Raw genomic sequence first — 6,000 nt, 5'->3', positions numbered from 1 at the left:
TCTTTCATCAGTCTACTAGCCTTGCTATGAGTTAGGAAGACATTGTCCTTGTTTGTCCCTAGTTTCCATGAAAACAATGGCAGTATCTAAAGGAGCTAACCCTCAGTGCTGTCCTTAATGCATCTTCCCACCCTCTTAATGAGGTCAGTGTCATTATCTCCTTTTCCTGATGAGGAGTGTGATGTTTAGGAGTGTCAGCACGGTGGCCAAGACCATGGACTCTAGAGCCAGCCTGCCCGGCTTCCTCTCTCCCTAACCCCAGCTACGTGGCTTCAGGCAGCTGCTTAACCTTTCTGGACTCAGCTTCCTAATCTGGAAATAGAGATAGTAAAAGCACCTGCTTTATGGGAGTGTGGTGGGGGTTAAATGAGATAATATATGCAAAACACATAGAAACAGGGCCCACCACATAGCCAGTGTTCCCCATTACTATTAGTATTGTTCAAGGCCATTCAGGTAGGAGGGGGAACAGCAGAGTTTTCTACAGACCGCATGGGGCTGGCCCCTGCCTCCTCCCAGCTCACCTTGGCCCTGAGTAGGATCAGACCTACTGATCGGGGCTGACGAAGAAGGAACTGTGCATCACCACCAGGGCTGTTCTTTGCTGCAAGCACGTTACATATTGTGGCATGCTGTGTTTTCCCCTCGTGGTGCAAGATGTTGACTCAGAGGGGCATTCTGGGGAAATGAGTTTCTTGGATTTGCCCACCTCATTGCCCCTGTGTTCTTTTGAATGTCTCTGAATCAGACTTTATATCTAGCTCTACCATTCAGCAACCTTATTTATGCAGAAAACAACCCCACATTTCCAACTTGCTCAGCAGCTGTAAAGATTCATCTTTGGCCCCGGGGAGGGTAGCAAAGGAGGGAAGGATAAAAAGAAAAAGGAAAGAAAGAAAGAAAAAGGAAGAAAGAAAGCAAGCCAGCAACAATCCAAACAACCCTTTTCTCCCTGTGTAATCTGGGCAGCTTCCAGGAGGATAATGTCTTTCCACCGTGAGTCGCCCCCTCCCTCCCACGCTGTTTTCGCAGGAAGCAAATCCTGGAGCATTTTCAATGTGCCCCTCGAGGCAGAACAATGAGGCCCTTGAAGCCTAGGAGCCGCACTTCCTCCAGTTATCCGGAGCCTCCGCGGAGCCCCTCCAGGGGCGGGCGTGGGGAGGCGGCGGGCGTGGAGGGGCACAGGGACCATCTCTGGGAAATGGGGGAGGGGTGGTCTGCAGGGTGTTGCTGAGCCGCGCGAGGGAAGCCCATTAGTCAAATAATAGGTTTGGATCCGACTGTTTTGCCGAGGTACCCGGCATTTATCCGGCTCCCCGATTGGGGGCGGGGAGCTGGGCGGGGGCGGCGCGGATCCAATTACTGCTGCTCCGGCCCGGCCGCCGAGCAGCCCCGTCGCGGGGCGGTGGCGGCACCCGGGCCCGGCCTGCCGGCTGGGGCGGGAGAAGAGGAATCGTATGCGTAGAAGCCCGGCCGGCCGGCCGGGGGACGCCTCTCCCGCGGGCGGCCCCGGCCCCGGCCCTGCGCCCCGCGCGCGGGGCCCCTCCCGCCCCGGCCGGCTCAGCTGCCTCATTGTTTATTGTGGAGTCTGGCTCTCCCCTCTCCTCCCCCTCGTCCGCCCTCCCGCTCCTTCCTTCCCTCCTCCCGAAAGAAAGAAGAGCCAGTCTGTGGAGACGAATGAGTCATGAATAAACAAACAGCGTGGGGGAGCTGTCACTCCGAGCTGACTTCCTGGCCGCGCTCAGCTCCGCGACCTCCTGGCGGGGCACAGAAGCCAGGCTGGCTGGGATGGGCACGCGGGCAGTCTGGGCACCCAGCGGGGTGGGGGGCACAGGACCCCAGTTACCAAGCTGTCCTTGACCACAGCCCTCACAAACAGCATGGCCGTTACAGTGAGTGAGTGTGACCTGATGTCTTCCCCAACCTGTCTGTTGTGTATGGTGAGGGTTGTGAGTCTGATTTCCGTGGGTTTGACAAAAGCCGTACACCACTGATGGGTGACGCATATGAGCATCTGCGCGGGGTGGATTTCCCTCATGGGCTCAACCCTCTGTGATGCATGTGCAAGGCTGATTACCCCCTCGTGTGTGTCTGGTGTGTGCTGCCGACACAGGGGCACTGGGAGGAAATGTATATATGGGTTGTGTGTGCACAAGACACATATCTGGAGTGTGTGTCTATGTCAGGACTGGTGGCCTGTGTGTGTGTGTGTGTGTGTGTGTGTGTGGTGTGACCATTTTATTGACACTGAATTTGCTTCTGCCACTTTAAGGTTTGAAATTCTTGTTTTGTGCTTAGTTCTCTGCTTGGTCCTTTTCCCTTTCCCTCGTGTGATCTCTGGGTCGTTTGGGGCCATCTCTTCCCATTAGTGAGGCCCAGAGCCCCAGCAGACCTCCAGGGCCTGGCCTGGCTGGCCTCAGCATTCAGCCAGCTGTGGCCACACGCAGGCTCACAGCGCTGACTCATGCCTGGGGAGAGTGGAGTGGAGTCCCTGGCTGGGTGATCCCCCACTGTGGGGAGGGCACTCTGGGCCTGGCTTGTGGGAGCCCTGATGAGCTCCTGAGCTTGGGGAGAGAGCCTGGGCTAGCCCAGACATTCTGGGAGCCTCTAGCACAGAGAGGGACCTGACTCACTGGCCCATGCGGTTAGAGACAAGGGCAGGAATAGGATATTTCTCTGGCTTCCCTGGTGACCACACACCCTCACTGGGGTCCACCCCAGGGCCAATGCTAACAACAAGGCCATCAGAAGGAAGGCTGGTGAGAAGGAGGCAAGGCTGTAAATCAAGCTGCAATCCAGTTCCCCCCTGTTTGGCTGAGTCCCAGAGCCCTGCCAGTTCTGGCCCTGCTTCCTCTTTTTGGGCCAGCCGGCTCTAGCTCCCAAAGTTCTCCAGCTCCAGACTGCAGATTTGCATGCCAGGACAGCTACCCCCAAATCTAAAGCAGGGCTCGGGGGTGTTGCCCTCCCCCCATTATCACCCTCTTCTACAACCCCACTGCTTGCTGGATTTGGGCTCCTGGCCTATAATCATGTGTGTTAGTTGTGGCCAGAGAGGCAGGTTCTGGGGATAGCCCACCAACCCTGGTCATTGCCTAGCCTCCTGCCCATCCTTCAGCTGGCAGACAGTTTGAAAGGCTGAATCAATAAAGGAGGCAGGTAAATGTGGACTCTTTCCTGACTTATCTTCATTTTCTGTGTGACCTAGAGCAAGTCAGTTCAGTTGACCTTTCTGAACCTCTTTCCTCTTCTTTAGAATGTACATACTGACCCCTTTCCTTGTGGGGTGCTTGCAAATATTAAGGAGAAAATGCCTGTGAGCCCTGAGCACTAGGCATGGCATTGAATAAAACTCAGAAAAGGAGAATTCACTTTCTGTCCACTTCTAGCCCTGTCCTGGACCTAGATCATCAGGGCCCAGAATTTTGCCTGCTCAATCTTGTTCATCCTTTGACTCAGAGAGTTTCTGGGCCTTGTGGACCTAGTCTGCGATTTGAGTACTCAGAAGCAGTCCCACACAGTAGTTGGGGTCTCTGGGCAGTGTGGGGTCCCAGGGCAGTGTGGGGTGTAGGTCTAGCCTTCAGAGCCAGGGCTATCTAGGCCGGACAGCGGAGACCACAGCATCTTTCTAGTGCTTTCTTATGGGGAGATGTCTCCTGCCCTCAGGTAATACTCTGTGCCTATGCTGGCCTCCACTTGTAGACAAGCTGTTTGGTCTATGTGGAATTAAAAAACAGCCAATACTTAGCAATGAAGAGAGTTCACATGAAAATGTGGATTTTCAACTTCCTTGAATAATGGGGAGATTTGGCCACATTGGGCTCGTGCTCCTATTTGGCACCTGTGGGCTGGAACTGAGCAGTAGGGGCACCTTTGAGCAGGACATGTTCTCTCCAGTTTACTGCAGTCTCCACCACTCCCTATTGCATTGGTTCTCAAACTTGAGTGTTCAAGAGAATCACCTGCTTGTTAAACGCAGATTGGTACCCCAGAGTTTATGCTTCAGTGGGTCTGGCGTGGGCCTGAGAATCTGCATTTTTCACAAGTTCTCAGATGGCTGCCGATGCTGCTCGTCTAGGGACCCACCTTGAGTACTCCTACCCCACCTGAAGTGAAGCCAACTGTCGGTTACCATATATGATCACACTTGGCCTGTTGTTTTTCTGTGTGTAGGGGAATATTTCTCTGTACTTACAACTCTAGCAAAAATAAGAAAATAAAAAAGGATGGAGAATCATTTGTTCTAGCAAAATGGCTAAGAATGTGGGGACATGTTCTTTGGGGATGTTCCCTTGTGTTTACATGCAAATAATGGGGACATGAAGGATGTTCCCTTGTGTTTACATGCAAATAATTTTCATATATGCCAAATAACACAACTTTAGGTGCCACAGCGATGCCTGCCCTGAATATGACAGGGGAGCATGCCAGGTAAGTGCTATCTATGCTGGATTCTCCCTCCTTTCTGTCCCAATTATTTTGTTATCTGCTTGGCCCTGTGAGTGTTTGAGTGTATTGTCCCTGCTCACCACAGTTTATTCACTGAACAACCCAGGTCTGATCTGGTTCTATTGCTGAACTGCGTTAGGATGTGGAGACAGAGTAAAAAGACAGGCTCAGTCTTTACCCTCATGGGGTTCAGAGTGTTGGGACAGGCAGACAAAACACACTGAGCAGATACATAAAAGAAGGAATCACAAATTGTGGTAATAATTGGGGTGCTGGGGCAGAGAACACTGGGCTGCGTGGGATGTCCTTCAGTGTGAATGTATAGGCAAGTCTTTCTGAGGTCCTGTCCTATGTGGTGGGGAGAGAAGGTTGGGAAGCAAATGAGATGCTGGACCAAGTCAGCCTGAATCCCTGCCCTAAAAGATGGAGCCCAGATGGAAGGTCAGGAGACCAGGACTCAACCTCCACCCCAGGGTCACCCTTGCCCCCCAGCTTTATCATTTTAACCCCTTTCAAGGCCCAGCTCCCCATTCACCAGACCCAGGAGACATTCCTGACCTTTTGGCCCATGATAACCACCCAGCCCCCACCCTGTCTGTCTATCTGTCTGGCTGGCTGTCCTGCCTCTCTCTCAGATGCTCTCTTGGTCCTCTGGCCTGCTTGCTATTCTAGCTGCTCCTAACTCCACGTGGGCCCAGCCACACAGCACCTTGTGGTGTTACTTCTTGACTTCCCAAAGGTCCCTGGGTGTGTTCAGGAGACTGTGTACCCCCTGGAGAATTACCTCATCTCTCTGGACCTCAAAACCTTCAGAAGCATTTTCTCCTACTATCATGTACAAATGAGGACACTCAATCCTGTGCTTTCAGTGTCCCCTACTGCCAAGTGGCTTTGTCAACAACTTGGGTCCAAGGGCAGAACGCTCCTCACAGAGTCCAGTCCAAGGCCAAGCACAGAGCAGGAAGTCTACACATGCTAAGGCATGGAACTGGGACCTGATATTTCCCAGATCTGCATCTCCTAAAATAGCTGCCTATTTTGCTTGGCATGGCAGATCTGTGGCACATTCTTCCCATATTGTGCCCGCAGCAGACATCACTAATCAATGATACTCTTCCCCACTGAGCCCACACATAGCATCAGAATCCTTCTTCACACAGTCCTCCAGGAAGCAGATGCGAGTGAATTGCTGTTGACTTAAGGGATAACATTTATTAGCCCCTTCTGTTTTAGGAACCATTCTAACATCATGTGGGTCTCATGTGGCCTCCTGAATAAATAGAAAACAGAACATGGACTTAGATGGGATTTTAGGCATTTGAGTGGGCACAGGGGTAGGGGCTGGACTGGTCTGTTAACTAGTGAAAAGAGATCTGTGGGCAGCTGACAAGCAGTGGAAGGGGTGGAGTCAGATCAGATCTGCTTGGAGTCCTACAGGGTGTCCATCTGAGGAAGGGAGTATGGGTGCAAGGCGATGGGGCATAATTGAGGACCCAAACAGAGCTGGCTCTGGGAACACAGAGGGGGCACTGCTGGGGATCCCCGAGGGCTGGC

At 52.8% G+C, this 6,000-nt stretch overlaps 1 long non-coding RNA gene across 5 annotated transcripts in view; it reads left to right on the top strand.

The window, feature by feature from the left end:
- Nucleotides 1-224: 224 nt before the first annotated feature.
- LOC118933894 (uncharacterized) overlaps nt 225-6,000 on the top strand; it is a 206,392-nt gene continuing 200,616 nt past the window's right edge. Inside the window, exon 1 of one of the 5 annotated variants that reach the window (XR_008998952.1) lies at nt 225-996. This is a non-coding gene — a long non-coding RNA (uncharacterized LOC118933894). The remainder of the gene's footprint in view (nt 997-6,000) is intronic. The other 4 variants (XR_008998954.1, XR_008998956.1, XR_008998955.1 and 1 more) reach the window with 4 other exon arrangements.

The sequence above is a fragment of the Manis pentadactyla genome, chromosome 8, assembly GCF_030020395.1.
Source record: "Manis pentadactyla isolate mManPen7 chromosome 8, mManPen7.hap1, whole genome shotgun sequence".
Taxonomy (NCBI): Eukaryota; Metazoa; Chordata; class Mammalia; order Pholidota; family Manidae; genus Manis; species Manis pentadactyla.
The sequence above is the reverse complement of the archived record's forward strand: the minus strand, read 5'-3'. Positions and strand labels throughout refer to the sequence as shown.